Source organism: Lycium barbarum, chromosome 7 (genome assembly GCF_019175385.1).
Source record: "Lycium barbarum isolate Lr01 chromosome 7, ASM1917538v2, whole genome shotgun sequence".
Classification (NCBI taxonomy): domain Eukaryota; kingdom Viridiplantae; phylum Streptophyta; class Magnoliopsida; order Solanales; family Solanaceae; genus Lycium; species Lycium barbarum.
The window spans coordinates 123,098,511-123,115,980 of record NC_083343.1 but is presented as its reverse complement, the minus strand read 5'-3'; the positions used below and the strand labels follow the sequence as shown (position 1 = coordinate 123,115,980).

Below are 17,470 nucleotides of genomic sequence, written 5' to 3'. Positions count from 1 at the left end.
ATATCACATGGACAGATTGAAAAAAACAAAAAAAGTGGCAATGTCAATGGAAATTGGGGAAGTTTGGTTGCTGATCCCAAAGCTAGGGTTTTTTTTTAGGAATTTGGACCCACCCCAAGTTCTAATTATTACTCCCTCCGTTCTATATTAGTTGTCCACCTTATTAAAAGTATTCGTCCTTAAATATTTGTTCATTTACAAAACTAAGATAGAATTAATTAAAGTTTTTCCTATTTTGACCTTAGCATAATTATTTTTTAAAGTAAATAATATTAATTAGAGTACAATTTATTGAAGAAAGATAAGGATAATGTTGTAAAAGTATATTTTTATTTATGATTTCTTAAAGGGCGTATAAAGGGCAAAGCGGACAAGTAATATGAGACGGAGGGAGTAGGTGGCAGGACTCTTTTTAGGATTAGTACTAATTAAGTGGAGACAAGTTAGTTGATCTTCAAAACAAACCCCCAAGTTATAAAAAATACATTTTCGTCCAACGATTTAAAAAAAATAATAAATAAAATTATAACTATTCCAAGCTTTTATACCAGCCCCCAAGTTTTAAAAAATAGACTATTGATCCAAAGTAAGAAATAATAAAATAAACCAAAATAAAAATCTAAAAATATATCTTTTACCTTATAAAAAAATAAATATAAAACTATATTCCCCTGTCAATTCATTTCCACGTTTTTTCCTCCATTTGGAATATACTCCATTTGACAGCCATTGTTGGAGCTGTGAGCTTCAAGCTTGAAAAAATGAGTTTTCGAAAGAGTGATTCATGTCAAGTGGGTGTTGTTTGATTTTGTTGGGGATCTTTTGATGAGTTTAAATCTCAAATTTTAAAGAGTTTCGAGAAGATTTAAGGTGATTTTGGATTAAATTTCAGATTTGACCTTAAGGATAGCCATTGTTGAAGCTTGAGCTTCAAACTTGAAAATTTGGTTTTATGAAGGAGTGACTTATTTCAAGCGGGTGTTATTGGGTTTTGTTGGGGATCTTTTGAGGAGTCTCAATCTCAAATTTAAGGGAATTTGGAGAAGATTAAAGGTGATTTTGCATAAAATTTCAGATTTGAGCTAGAAGTAAAAGATGAACATTTCAGATTTGAGGTTGAGGTTGAAGATGAACATTTCAGATTTATAACAAAACTATAGACGAGACAACGTCTATGCATAGACCATTGAACTATTATTAGCAGAAGACATTCATTAAAAGCAAAATAAAAGGGTAACGTTTATGCATAGACTAACAACAGAAATACATTCACTGATGATTATGCCTTCATGAATGTCTTGTACCGCTTAGTCTGCCTCATGTCTTTACCACAAAGATGTCATTATACATCAAATCCTAGCAATTCCTTTTGGCCTTTCAAGAATTGGAGATTGGTAATAAGCTAGTTAATGAGGTGCTTTGGGACTGGAGAATGGGTCCTCAAAAGAACTATGTTACCACACTTGCACTTTGTTGATAAGCCAGCTACATGTTTTTAGAATCTACAACCTAACACTTGTTTTTGGAACCAAAACAGATTTTTTTTAATAAGAAGTGAACTAAGTTTAGATTATAAAACTTATATTTGTAACTAAACAATATGTTATCACCATTAAATTAGTGAAACAACACTATAATAATCTAAAATAATGATAATTAATGAGTAATGTTTATAGTTGTTGAAGAAAAAGTTATGACGATCATAGCTATATGTAACAATTTGGATATGGTGACATAACTACATGTGAACATCACATATTTTTCTTAGCCATGTTGCAAATGGTTACTATACTACATATGATCTATATTGAAATTGATAGCATTATTACACCTGATCAAGGTGAAATGTTCTTGTCTTTATTGCAATAGGTGAAATAATTGTGCGAGCAACTTGTAATGTTTAAATTATAGCGAACAACTTATATTATTTCATTGATATTAGTATTTATATCAACAATGATGTTATCATTTTGTTAATATTCATTTAAATGCCAACAATGATAAGTTTCAAGAATTAATTCATCAATTTTCAAGATAATTTCATCTAAACCATAGGTTGCTTACAAAAATCGTAGTCTCTTATAATAACTGTAATAGCTTCTTAATGGCTAAAATGTGACCCTTTTCAGTTCTCATTTTATATATATAGTCAATGCAGAAGTTTAGTAAAAACTATTGGATGCTAACAAACCTATTTTGGACCTGGTCAAGATTCTGCTAGACTATTTCTAGCAGTGTTGTCTTCTTCTCTTTGGATGAACAACTACTGTAATTGATCCGAAATCATGTCAAATCTTAACCAAACTGCTTCAAATTTCATATATGAGCTCCCCTCCACGTTCATGTTCTTTTGAGATATCATCCACGTGAAATAGAGCTCGATTGCGGTAATCCAAAATTTGAACAACCATCTTCTTCAACCTTGAGTGTTGCTACAAAATCGATCCAAAATCATGTCGAATCTCAACGAAATTGCTTCAAATTTCATATATGAATTCTCCTCGATGTTCCCATTTTTTAGGCATTGGCAGCTACTGCATTCCATATAACAACTGTTTTATATATGTATTATACTAGTTTCTCGGCACGTGCGTTGCACGTGTATGCCAAGTCATGAAGTGCACATTTTATAAAATAATATTAATACTATTATTAAAATAAAGCTTTGAGTAAATAATTGTACATGAAAGATAAAATACAAGTTTATATGGATGATTAATGTGGATCATTGTAAAATGACTTGGTTGTCGAGGTTAAGATGATTAGATATTTTCAGAATCTATGAAGATACGTATCGCAAGAAGTGTGATCCGATAAAAGTTACACTTTTAGCAGTTTGATATTATGTATCATATAATAAGCTTGATTCCTTCCATTTCCGGATTGTTGATATTATTCTTGTATTTTCGCATTCCTAGATTTTTTTTATCTGGCTACTTTTATGCTTGCTTGTTGCTATTACCTTTCCTTTTCATCTTTCTTTGAGCCGAGGGTTTATTGGAAAACAACCTCTCTACCTTCTCAAGGTAGGGTAAGGTTTGCATACACTTTACCCTTCTCAGTCCCACTTGTGGGTTCACACTGGGTTGTTGTATAATAAGCCTGATCCTACAAATAACCAAATAAAGTTCTTTAAATTGAAAAACACAAACAAATCATCAAAAGAAAATTCAAAGAAACTAAACATCAAGAATTTGGCCAAAACAAAGCAGAAATATTGAAGCTTTTCTTCATAAAATTGTTGCAAAGCTCATTACTGAATTGTTGGTGTTCCTCGACACAAACATAAAATAATTTTCCTAATTTAAACCTTTATCATAAGTCAATGTTAGTATCCTGCTCCTAAATTCCTCTTTTTTCTTACAAAAACAAATTAAGACTACCCTTGTAATAAAATATGAATTTCAACGAAACAAAATAATAAATAATACCTCTCTCAAAAAGCACATCAAGTTTCCACTCTCTAGAATTAAGTAGCACAAAATAAAAGTTATGAAAGTTTGGATTTTTTTCGCAAGAAATATGAGTATGGATATATTATGAAACCTAGAAATTTCCCTGCATATTCATGAAGGTTCAGTTCTTTGATTTTAATAAATGGTCTTAATAAGTTTGACATAAAAATAACTTCTGAATAAGGACACTTTAGGAGGACGGTTTTAAAACTTCTAGAGATATTTTTCAAGCATAAGTAGCGTAGGTAACATAATTGTTAGTGAATTGTTGTTAAATTAACAGAAAAGTTAAACCACAAGAAAGATCCAAATTAAATATTTATAATGGATTATAGACTCACTCTTAATACACTAAAGCCATAAAATTTGCTCAGTTTAAATTTCATTAATCTATCGTGTCTTGCTACTTTATTTCGTTTCCTACACCAGTTTTTCCCCTTGACTCTCTAGATAAACGTTCTCTAAAATGCAGTAAATCGTTTCATTTTTTCCCTATTGATTGCGTTATTCGTGAACAATAAACTAAAAATGGTGGGAAGAGAAAAACATATTACCAGATTCCGGATGCGGAAGAATGAACCAGAAAATGTCAATAAGAGGCACAGGCGAGTAGTTGTCTACCACTACCATATGAAACATGTGTCGTTTTCTTCAAAATAGTGTATATATGAAGCGGCGGCTTCTCTTCATAATGGTTAGGACACGTTGGTTAAGCTTTGTTTTTTGCGTGGCAATTTCTGTTAAATAAAGAGGATAATTAAATTTTTAAGAAGGATATTTTGGTAATTTAACTTTCAAGTTAGGGAATTCATGCTTTTAATATAATATAGATATATAAGATTTGACATGATTTCGGATCAAATTACAGCAGTTGGGCGTCCAAAAGGAAGAAGACAACACTGCCAGAAATAGTCAAGCAGAATCTTTCTCCATGTATAAAATAGGTTTATTAGCATCCTATAGTTTCTACTAAGCTTCTGCATTGGTTATAATCATATCAAGTCTCAACGAAATTACTTCATATTTCATATATGAATTCTCTGCGATGTTTCGGTTTTTTTAGGCATTGGCAGCTGCTACATTCCATATAACAACTGTTGTATATATGCATTATATATATAAGATTTGACATGGCTTCGGATCAAAGTACAGCAGTTGTTCATCCAAAAGGAAGAAGACGACACTACTAGAAATATTCTAGGAGAATCTTTATTCAGGTCTAAAATAGGTTTATTAGCATCCTATATAGTCAATGCGGAAGCTTAGTAGAAACTATAAGATGCTAATAAACCTATTTTAGACCTGAATAAAGATTCAGCTAGACTATTTCTGACAGTGTCGTCTTTTTCTTTTTGGACGAACAATTGCTGTAATTTGATTCGAAACCATGTCAAATCTTAACCAAACTGCTTCAAATTTTAGATATGAGCTCCCTTCCACGTTCCGGTTCTTTTGAGATATCACCCATGTGGAATAGAGCTTGATTGCGGTAATCCAAATTTTGAACAATCGTCTTCTTCAACCTTGAGAGTTGTTATAAAATCAGTTGTTATAAAATCAATCCAAAATCATGTCAAATCTCAACGAAATTGCTTCAAATTTCAGATATGAATTCTCCTACATGTTCCGATTTTTTTGAGGTATCACTAACTCAAAACGATGCTCGTTTGCGGTAACCCACATTTATGAATTAGAGCTTCGAAGCTTTGTTAATGGCCGTCAATGGTTTCTAGCTCCTTTTTCACGTTTTTCAGCAACCAAAATGTCTATATACTTCAACTTTAGCTTTCAACGACAATTACACACATAAAAGATGAAGGAATGAGAGAATTTGTGAGTAAAAGAACGATTTTCGGAGAAGAAGAAAGAGATAAAGAGAAACGGGCTTTTTTGAAAAGTTTAAAACTGAACTCCGAAGTTTTTAAAAATATAAAGAGGCTCCCATGTGTTTGCTAATCCCATCATTAGTAATTTCTTGAGCAAAAATAAATGAAACAAAAAATGAGGACCCTGCCACTTAGAATTGGGCCCTGCCACCTTATTATTCCATGAATGTTGCGCCATGAAATCACATGAACTTTGAGGTCAGCATTATGAAGACAAAAAAATTATTCACACTCAATATTTACATCAATTAATCACAATTAAGTAAAACATTAAAGTGAATGTACATTATTTAATCACAATATTAGCTAAGGCGGAGCTCGAGTTTAAAGTTTATTAGTTTGAAATTTTAACGTTTTGAATTACTGGATTCTGAATTAATAATTTATACATATTAAATATATTTCTTAAGAAAAATACATAGCTTAAACCAAAATTGGTGAATTATGTCGAATCCACTTCCAACGCATGACTAGCTCTGCCCCAGAATATAAGTGACAAAATTTGATACGAACACATATTATCTAGACAATGGTTAGGCGTAAATAGACGATTTTGAGTAAGTACATGTTTTCCCGCTATAAAATGTGGCTTTAAACCACAGAACATGATATTGGGGTGCAGTTACGGTTCCATTTACTAGTTCGGTAAAATTTAGTAGTTTTAGCTTAAACTTTATATTTGTGTTTAAATATTCACTTAATATGTATAAATAATTTATTAAGAATCTAGTAAGTTGTGTTTATTTTAGTATACTGAATCCAAAAATTCAAAATTCTAACTCCGCTTCCGCTTGGCATGAGGCCGCAACATATCCAAAAAGGAGAAAAAGGAAATCAACTAGGCTAAGGGGGTGTTTGGTTTGATGGAAAATGTTTTCCTAGAAAATGATTTGTTGGAAAACAATTGATTTTTCTACTTATTTTCTTGTCTTTAGTTTGACGGAAATGCCAATCCAACCACACGCACCTCCAACCCCCCAACTCACTACCTCTCACCTGCTACACCCCCACCCCCCACCCCCCACCCCCCTTCAAAAAAACACACACCGCATTTTGAAAAAGATGCTACTTTCACAAAGTGATTATTTTTATAAGATAACCAAATATGTGCATATCTTTGCAAGTGGCCTTTTTTAAAAAGGACTACTTTTCACTTTGAAAGACAACCCAGAAAATGACTATGTTTCTAAACTAGCCATTTTTAAAAGTGACACAAAAAATGGCTATTTTTGTAATTGGCCATTTTTTGAAAAGTGACATAAAATGGATATTTTTGCAGAAATATATTTCTTGCAAAACGACTGAAAATGTAAATTTGCAAAAATAGCAACTTTTTTTTATCATTTTTCAAAACCTGGCCATTTTTGTCACTTTTAAAAAATGGCTACTTTACAAAAGTGGCCACTATCTTAGAAAGGATACATTGCAAAAATGGTTATTTTAATACTGTCACAAAGAGACTTTTAAAAAATGGCTACTTTTGCAAAGTAATTAGTTTTTAAACGTAATTACTTTCACAAAATGACTATTTATGAATATTGACTACTTCAAAAAGTGACTATTTTAAAAAAGTGTCTACTTTCACAAAGTGACTATTTTCTAAAAGTGACTACTTTTACAAAGTGACTATTTTCTTAAGTGACTACTTTTGCAAAACAACTATTTTTTAAAAGTAGCTACTTTTCGCAAGTAATATTTTAAAAAGCTGGTACTTTTGTGAAGTTGCTATTTTTGAATATTACTGTTTTCACAAAGTGCCTAGCTTTGCAAAGTTGAGAGATAGAGGTGGTGGTAGGAAGGTGAGAGGTAGGGATGGTGGTAGGGAGGTGAGAGGTAGGGGTTAGGGTAGGGGTGGGTAGGTGGTTTATAGGGGTGGGGAGGAAGGTAGTGAGGTGGTGGGGGTGGGGATAGCGGGGGTTTAGGGGTGGTTAGTTGGTGGGGTGTGGGGTGAGGGGTAGTTTGGGTGGTGTATGGGGTGGGGAGTGGGGGTTTTAGGGTAGTGGGGTACTATGGGAAGGTCAAGGGGTAGGGGTGGGGGGTGATGGGGAAAATAATTTCCCTATCGCGTCCTGTGCGTCTCGTGGAACACCCCCCCTACCCCTCTCTAAGAAATATTATTTTTTTTTCTTAAAAAAAAATAGAAAAAGATTTTCTGTTTGATTTTTTACGCCACCCACCCCCACGACACCCCCCCCCCCCCCAAAACACCCTTCCAAAAAATTAATATTGAAAGAAAAAGTTTTGAAAAGTTCTTTTTATTTTATTTTGGTTTTCTACGACACCCCCCCCCCCCCCCCCCCGCCGCCCTGCACCCGTTAAATGAAGGTAGCAGTCATTTCTCTATCACTCATCGGGGGTTGAACCCTGGCTGCTTCTGACCTCCAACGCAGTGCATACTCACGGAACGACTCAGTTGACTTCTTAGTTAACTTAGTCATGTAGACTCTATCTATTTTGATATCAGTGTTGAAACTGAATCGGTCCATGAAGTCTTGTGCCATATCACTCCAACCACGCCATTTACGGACATCTTGTTGCGTATACCAAGTAAGAGCCTCACCAGATAAGCTTCTTATGAATAACTTCATCCTTATATTCTGATCTCTACCTATCCAACCAATTTGTCACAATAAGCCCTTAAATGCGTATGAGGGTTGCCTGTTCCATTAAATGTATCAAATTTCGGCGGCTTGTAGCCTACGGGCAAATCGACGTCAGGCTGAACACACAGATCTTCATATTCTACACTCTTGCTTCCCCTAGCAACTTGAAGGTTTCTCATTGCTTCTTTGAGACTGCGGATCTCTTTTAACAACATATCATCTGCCCTTGCTTTTGCCTCCTTTTCCATTTCCTCGTATTGATCCACCTCGGGCTGGAACCTGACTGTTACTGGGTTGGTAAAGGCTTGTGTTTCCGCTGCATATACCGGAGGAACATATTGCGCATTAGGAGTGATAAAATGTGCCCCTTGTATATGCTGGGTTGCATAAGTTTGGACGGTGGGAGTGTTTTGGACTGGGGGTGGTGTGTTATAAATGGTGTTTGTAGGTAGTTGGTTTGGTGGGTTTAGAGGAGTAGTTGCAGGTGGCGGATTAGTGTTGGTGGATAAAGGGACATAAGGAGTATGAACTAGCGATTGACTTGGTGGGTTGACGAGCGGTGGATTAGGAGTAGCATAGGTAGTGTAAGTGGGTGGTTGACTTTGTAGAGGGGTATAGACGGATGATGGATTTGGTGGATTTGCGAGGGTGATTGGAGGAAAGTTGTTGTTGGTGGGTGCATTATTTCGTGGAGGAAAATGTTCAAGAACTGGAGATTCAAGTGATGGAAAACGAGGTGGGTTTGGTGCGACATTTCTAGGTTTAGGGGGTGGACTTTGGAGTGTGACGGACAAATTGGTCAAGTCCCTAACCCGATTCAGTTCTCCACGTAGGTCCTCAATCTCTTGAGTCAAGCGGGCGATATGTTCATCATGTTGAATAGTAGTTCTATGTTCGGAAGTCTCGGGGGGATCACTAGAGATCGCGATGTTTTCCAAACCAGTTGAAATAGATGCGGCTGGATCAGACATAATATTTTCCTTTCCTTGAACAACCCAACTTCGTCGAGGTAATGATGACGTCTTTGACCTTGTGAGGTAAGGATGGTCGGCCAGCTCGAGTGTCAACACGAATCAACTCTTTTGGAAATAAAAATAAAAAGAAACATAATAAGAAAAAGGAAACATAAAATGCAAATGATATCAGTCTCATTAACATATCTAGGTAAAGTCATGATCACGTAGAGTCAAGTAAGTCATGTAGCAAATAAAGTCAGACAAGTTGTCAAACAAATGTAAACGAGTATATCAAACAGTAACGCGTCCTAATATGCATGTGACCTCTTTGCGCCAGAGGTAGGCCTAACGTTTGTTTGAAGGGTAAAGTGTGTCATAATACGTCATCCCATTGCTTTTGACTAATTAAACAAGTTCTATTTTCGAAAATAAAGTACAAAAGTAATGTAATATTTATTACACATCAAATGAGTATAACATAAAATGTTTCCTAATCTAAGTAAAGTAAATACAACTTCTAGCTCCATTTTGCGATGTTCTCGGTTCTTGTCAGTCGTTAATCGCGGACATACTCCAATGTAGAATCCATGCCTGCCATAGAAACGTTAGTCATTCCCTCCCTCCTAAAGTTTAATTAGTTAAAGCAAATAGTGAATATTTAGGCACAATAATCCTTCAAACATGCACATAAAGTATGATTAGTGTCACTTGGGGTCGTGAACCCACTTGGACGTTTAGGTAAAGTCATCTAATGGGTTTAATACACCAAGGGTATTAAACCTCCTAGGTCATGAAATGTATGCTCCTAATGAAGGGTGTTGGTTTAGCTTTACTCTAGGTTGACTAAGAGTTGGTTTCCTATGACGCAAGGCTCTCCCAAGTGGACAACTTGGGAGTGGAAAGTCCGTGGTTGTCGACTGCACCGCCGATCGACTAAATCCACAAGATCGATCCAACTAGAGGGTGATTTAATAGTGCACGGCCGCGAACCGAGAAACCGCGTTAAGTGTGTGAATTTGTGTGAATTTTCCAGGAGTGGAGGAAAGTGAAACGGGATGACAGTTTATATCAAAACAGTAACACTTAAACAGTTTATATCAAACAAACAATTAATAGCATGTACAAACAGTTAACAATAAATAAAGTAATTAAAACAAGCACACAAAGCCCATTTAAGCTAAGTCTGTTATGGTTAGAACCTAAGTGAATCCCCAGCGGAGTCGCCAAGTTGTTATACCCTATTTAACCGGAGTCAAAATAGTTTACAACATTCCGGTAATTCCGGGGTTAATTAAAGTTAAGGAGTCGCCACCTAATTATTTATGGTGAATTAGGACACCTAAAGTTCATTAAAGTAATTATCTAAAGTTAACTCCGTTTTAATGTCTACGAAACCAAAAGATCTAAGTAAGGGTTCAACTAATCTAAAGGGAAGATATTAGGCACCTTTTAAAATCCATTAATAATGGTTAACCGACCGGACTTATGTTAATTAATTAAGGCTAAAAAAATGTAGATGTAATATTTTACAACATTAAGAAAATATCTTTGTAAGTATTGCTAAAGTTATAGATAAACATATAAGAATGCTATTTAAAATAAAACTTGTAGGAAATAATAATTTGCATAAAAGAGTTTAATTATGAATAAGCTGAAGAAAGCGCGGGATGGTGTAACGTTTTATAAATATTTGGAGAAAATAAGTTATACCAACTAACAAATTAAAAAAAGTCATTGTAAGATTAATATTAAGGAAATTTTAAGGTTTTAGAAAGACTATTAGTTCAATATAAACCGTGCAAAGGTTGTTTTAACAAATACATGTTTCAAATGTTGGAAAAGAGCTAAAGTGAAAAAGTTATCCATAAAAATTAGTTGGCTTTGTCTTTATTTCTCAAACAAGCTAACGTTAGTGTGTAAAATTTGTGATATTTTGAAAGCATATCTTTTCTTTCTAACTAAAAGGGTTAGTGTGTAAAATTTGTGATATTTTGAAAGCATATCTTTTCTTTCTAACTAAAAGGGTACCAAACGCACAAGAGGAAAAATTGAACTCCGCTTGATTTAAGACCTAAGTTGATGATTAAGACATCCTAAATGAGGCTTGGTTAAAATAAAGCAATTAAGCATTTTATAATAACCACACAACTAGGTAGAATGTTAGTCACACCAAACATGTAAACAAGTATCATCAACAAATAAATAAATCAGCCAAAATAAACTCCCGACAGAAAGATTTGATTATTTTGTAATTCTCTTTGAGCGATGTAAAACTGGAAATGACCGAGGATGCACGGGCTCCGTGTGATAGCGGCGTCGTTGAGTCTCAAAGTGAGACTCTTCGGCTCTGGTGTTCATGCAAACAAAGAACAGAAAATAAGAGGAATTAGCAAAGAGAAATTTAATTCTCAACAAACTATGGAAAGTAAAATAGATGCCGCCAAACAATTAATTCCAAGTTAATGTCCACCAAGTTCACCATGGCTAGAATGTTTTGGCATAAAATGAATATCACGTATATTCTAAAGGATAGGTACAGTTTTTATATCCGAAGTGGCATCGACGTCTCAAGGAACACTAACAAAGTTAAGCATTGTTTTGTACAGAGAAAAACTTAGGAATTGGATGTTCCGATCTCAGCACCTAAACGTAAAAGCACGTATGACCTCTAAAATACATGAAAGAAGACATTTAAGTGATCCACTGATGTTATTTCTTGATTGAAGTATAAAGGCCAGATATTATGGTCACCCCTGCGACTGCAATTCCGAATGTTGACAAGATTCTTGTGACAGAGATGGGATAAAAAAAATAGACCTCAGGATCTTTCAACTATAAAACCCATTACTCACACGCAATCAAGCCAGATTTTATTTATATGAATTTAGGGATAATTTAAACTAATCAAAGCAACCCAACACACTAACAGTCTCCATGTTACATCCTATGCTAGTTCACATAAGAGAAAGAAAGCAAGGATGGGATTACGAATCATACTTCAATCTTATAAGCAGACAAAGACATAAGGAGGATTCTTAAGGATTGTCTAAACACATGATTAAGTTAAAGAATGTAGGGAGTCATTTTTTTCAATAAAGGCACTTGAAAACAGTTTTAGAATCTAAGCTGGATTATGCAAGGAAACAGAACTTCAGTCGAAAGCCACTAACAGGAAACATAATTTCAATCAAAAGCCACTATCAAACTCTTTAACTAGATCCTAATCCCAATATAGACCATGAACTGATCCTTTGTGATGGGCCAGTGCTTTAGCGTGAATAACCAAAGATAAAGGGAAGGCCCTAGTTCGAACCAAACAATTAGTTAACCAACTCAAATTATCAACCGTAGACTAAACCCAACTCCCCATAGCGTAAGCGAGGTAAAACCAAGTGTTGGTAAATATGAAATCTAGGCAGGACTCATCGTAGTCAGCGAAAATTCAGGCTATTTAACCATAAGCAAGGTTAACACCCTTTTCATATCTCAAATGATAAACCTATAAGTTAAAATAGTTAAGTCCTCTTTGTTTGAAAGCACAAGGAAGGAACAGGGCAGATTTTGGCACTGCACTATGTTCTGCTTCTTCTAGCTGGTTTTTAACTAATTGAGTGAGAGAGGAGAGTTACAGCCTCATTGGTAAATTTTAAACATATCTGATCAAGAATTGTGAGAATTTTAACAAGTCAGAAGCAAAGATCAAGCTTGTTGGTTACCCAAATAAATTCTTCAATCAAAGTCACTCAAACTTTACCAGCTAAAAAAAACAACAACAACCAGCCGAAAACAAAAACATAATCTGCATAAAGATTCTTGCTTCTATCAAATACCCATTACAATATAATGGACTAAGTTTTGATTCATGCTTTTTGTCGAACAGGTAGAGTGTAAAATTGAGTTTAGTCAACAACAGCAACACAACAAATATGGTCCAGGATATACAATAATATATTGCTTTTATATACAGTGTATATATGTTTGTATACTAATCCTGTGAACTGGACTATTCAGTTCCTATGGCGACATGGGTTCACAACTTAAAGTGAACTAACTCACATACTAAACTAAACCAACCAAAAAGATCATATATTGAACATGTATGAAATCAGATGGATTTAAACACAAAAAAAAAAAAAAACTTAAACATACTCCTCCAAAATCCCGACGTATATTATGCAAACATATCACAAAATCCAAAGACGTGATTTTCCCTACAACCTAACTAATGTCGACAGAAAAAGAAGGAAGGACAAGATCGAGTATTACCTATTGTGGGTGCAGTGAACTGAGGTCGTCGGCGTCGAATCTACTCTCTCGTTATGATTAGATTCAAGACTCGAAACCCAAATGCATTCTAAATCTCTATTACGACTAAAGCATAAACCGAGATTCAAGGGGGGTAATCTTAGGAGATAAAAACTTTGAAAAATATGCGCAGATGTTCTATCCCCTCTGCTTGGACTTAAGGCCGTGTATATATAGTAGACAAACCCTAGGGTTTTCCACTTGTTTTTGGGCGGGATCTGGAGTGATATCCGTTTGAAATCCGAATCAGATCTTTAAAGTTGGTCTCCTTTTCAGAAATTTCAAAAGTTTTTGGCCATTTGTTGACCAGATCGTATATAAAATGGCAAGGCAAAAATCTGTCATGGCTGAAAACAAAATGGTTTCTTGTTTGGAAGAGGAAAGGGATGAGATAGAGGGTCACGAACTGAGATTTTGGCTCCCAAGAGCCGTTTGAAAGATGTTTATGCTTAAGCTAATGGTCAAACTCCATAAATGGCCGAACATATGCTGGAGACGATAAAAGATGTTTGAATTTTATCCGGAAATGGATTTTTGCCAGCTGGGGCTCGACATAAACGTTGGGGTGTCGTTTTGCCATTAAAGGGCTTTTGGTTCACTGGTGTTGCTGCGTTTTGAAAGGATTGGGAATGAAAATAGGTTTAGGGGCACTAGGGGTTAAATAAGAAGTGGGCCGGTCAGGTGTTGTTGGGCTGGGTTGATGAGATTTTAAAACGTGGGCTGAGTAAGTTTGGGCCGCTTATTTGGCTGAAATTCCTCTTCCATGTAAATTCATTGGGTTTCTAATTTAATGGCAAATGCAACGTATTATTATGTGATGGCAATCGACGATCAATATGTAGAAAATAAAGTACTAATATTATAACCCCACCATGTATGTAGATAATAAAATATGGATTTATAATTAATTTAACAAATCGAATCTTGATATGAAATAACCACAATCTATTAAAATGGTGATAAAATAATACTATTGTCGTTGATAATAAAATAGTCAAGATGACAATAAAAAAGAATAATAGTATTAATAGTAGTAGCGTTAAAATAGTGATGAAAATAAAGTATTTTAGCTCATTAATAAATTTGGAAACCCAAGGGGATAAATAGGAATAAAGGAGGGACGAAATTGGGTGGCGGTGTAGGGTAGGAGTGGGTGAAGATGAAGTGGTTGGAGGGTCGTGGTTGAGTGAGGGTGGGATTTGGTTGGGGTGGGTGGAGGGTGGGGGTGGGCTGGGTGTGAGGGTTGGTGTAGTATGGGGTGGTGGGGTTGGGGTGGGGTTGGTGGAGCATGAGTGGTATTTTCCGAAAAATGTTTTCTACCAACTAACCGAGCATGAGAAAATAAGTATGAAATTCACCTATTTTCCACTATCCAACCGAACATGAGAAAATAAGTAAAAATTCACTTATTTTCATAAAACACATTTTCCAAGAAAACATTTTCCTCCATACCAAACACACCCATAATGTTACTTCTGGAGCTTGTTTTCCCGACTTCCATTAAGGAGTCATTTTCCTCATTTTTAAGAAATTTATTTTCCTAGAGAAAATGTTTTCCAAGACATTTTGACCAACCAAACATAGAAAAATTAGAAGACATTTTCTAGAAAATGTTTTCCTCCGTACCAAACACACTCTAAGACTAGTATTTTTCCGTAAAAAAAAAATGAGACAACTTTGTTTGGTTTCGAGTGAAAATATTCCACATAAAATATTTTATTTGAAAATCAATTCCATAAAATAAATCGTCTTTTAATTAATTATCCGATGAAACCTCGATTTATAAGTTAAACTAGATACAGATGCACGGGCCTAACGCTACAGCTCACATATTTGAGCTTACGTGACAAAATAAGTTGAAGTATGATATCTCAGATATAAGGCAGTAGATATGAAGCAGTAGATACGGATGACAGTAGAAACAGATACAGTAGATACATTTAATCCATTGATAGCTAACTATATTAGTTCCTGTATAAGGATGGGAAACATCCTTGAACACTGCGTGTTTGCTTAACTCAACAGATCTAGGTATAGAATCCAAATTAGTTAAAAAAGATTACAACTGATTTTAACGTAGAGATTCTTCTCCATGTTTTTTGTCACTTTCTCACGGAATCATACGTGCACAATACTGCTCATACAGCTCCCAACCAGCAAGCAATTAGCCCTCCTTTACTGAGAATGGAAGTGTGGATGAATCGACATCAAATATAGGATTGACATTGTACACGATCTGCCTCCCCCTTGACTTCCCGGACCAACCAACCCGGATCAGCCTTCGCAAGTCTCTTCATTTTAGGTGCAGAGCATGCAGTAAATTGAGCAACGAATCTTAGAAAATTTACACATTTTCAACGTATTCGTATACTAAGAACAAGGATCCTTCAGTACAATATCCTATCAAACGTACCGAAAAGATTTCAACATGTGAAATATTAACTCTTATTCTCCATAAATCTCAAGTACAGCAGAACTAAATCCCCATTCTTGACTTTCATAAGGAAAAGTATCACATTAGCTAGCTAAATGGCTCAGAGCACTGAATGGATTGGCATATTGAGTAATGCAAAATCTGGAAAGGAAGTTTATCATTGAAAAATGGAATGTTCACCAAATTTTTTAAAATTGCACTACAAATAAGTTAAAAGATTGCCAATGTCTGTAAGTTTAACCATCCATATGGATATTTCTTACCATAGACTCAGAGCAGGTGCTAAAAGAGGTTACAATCAAGGAAAAACATATAGTATATATACTATGAGTAGTGAATTTACCAAGATCAAGATGAATATGCGTCAAAATCTTCAATTCAGCAAGAAACCTTTTTGTTGTTTGCATATCCATCTTCTTGATCATAACTTTCTGCATATTATTAAGATATTAGTACTCACAAAAATTAAGTTGGTAATTTAACCTAAAAGGTTAAAAAAAAAACAAATTTGATTGCAACAAACGCACATAAAGTGTCCCTTCAGAGAAGTTGATAACTTCACATATTCAGGTCTTTCTCAAGATAGAGGGTGTTTGGCTAAGCTTATAAATTGGTCATACTGACTTATAAATACCTTTTAGCTTATTTATGTGTTTGGGTAAACACTAAAGTTCTTATCCCCAATTTATGGCTTTTCAGCGTATAAGCATTTTACTATTTTATCCTAGTATTTTAACTATTTCCCAAAACAAAACTCCTAACTTCCTCGATCTTCACTTCGTATATGTCCTTTCTCCTTTTCTTTGACGGATACTTTTAAAATTATAATTTTTTTGCAAAAAATTAAGATATTTTAGTCATTCTAACAAAAAATAGCTTACCAACAGTTTTTTTACCATACAAATCAACTGCTTATTAATAGTTTACGCACTTCTATCCAAACACGTAACTATTTATTTATAAAATTTGTTTAAACATTTCAACATGCTTTTAACGCTTAAAGCTTATCAACTATTTACAATCAACTAACTCAAAATGGGTCTTAGTAAGATGGCTAAAATGACAATTCATCTTCTTTTTTTCAAACTTTTTTTAGTACATCAGAGGAAGGGGAAGGAGATGCTGGACTTGCCCAAAAAATTTGTCAGAGGCTTTTGTGTTCTCCAAACTGACTTCTGTTGGGCCGTCAACATTAATAACTCTGGAAGGTAAAACATTTTTTTGCACGGATTGCCCTTCTTTTGGGGTGGTCTTTAAATTTTGCCCCTCATATTTGTGATCTTTAAATTTTGCCCTTCGCTTGGATACCTGAGGTTCTGGGTTCGAACCCCCCGCTCAGGTATAAAATAAAATAAAAAAATTCGCAAGACAAGGCTGGGGGAGTGTATGCCGGATCCGGCATAAAGTCCTTAAGGAAAAACTAAAGTTATGCCGGAGGGGGCATAACTTTTCCTCAAGGCATAGTTTAGTTATGCCTTATGGGGCAAAACTTTTCCTTAAGGAACTATGTCTTATTGGACAGACTTTTAATTAAGGCATAACCAAAAGTATGCCCCATAAGGCAGAACTTTTTCTTAAGGTATAGACTTTGCCTTATAAAGCAAACTTTTAGTTATGCCTTAAGGAAAAATTCCGCCTTATGTGGCATACTATAAAAGTATGCCCATTAAAAGTATGCCCCACCGGCATAAACTTGTGAAGGAATTACCAAAGTTATGGCGGATCCGGCATACTTATGCCAAGTCTGCCCATAAGGCATAAGTATGTCGGGTCCGGCATAAGTTTGGTAATTCCTTAACAAGTTTATGCCGGTGGGGGCATACTTTTAATG

The 17,470-nt window shown here is 35.0% G+C and overlaps 1 long non-coding RNA gene across 1 annotated transcript; it reads right to left on the bottom strand.

The window, feature by feature from the left end:
- Positions 1-11,008: 11,008 nt before the first annotated feature.
- Positions 11,009-13,828, bottom strand: LOC132604110 (uncharacterized). Its single transcript, XR_009568637.1, has 2 exons — positions 13,167-13,828; positions 11,009-11,247 (listed from the first exon to the last, which is right to left on the bottom strand). It is a non-coding gene; the product is annotated as an uncharacterized LOC132604110 (long non-coding RNA).
- Between the last annotated feature and the right edge of the window lie 3,642 nt (positions 13,829-17,470).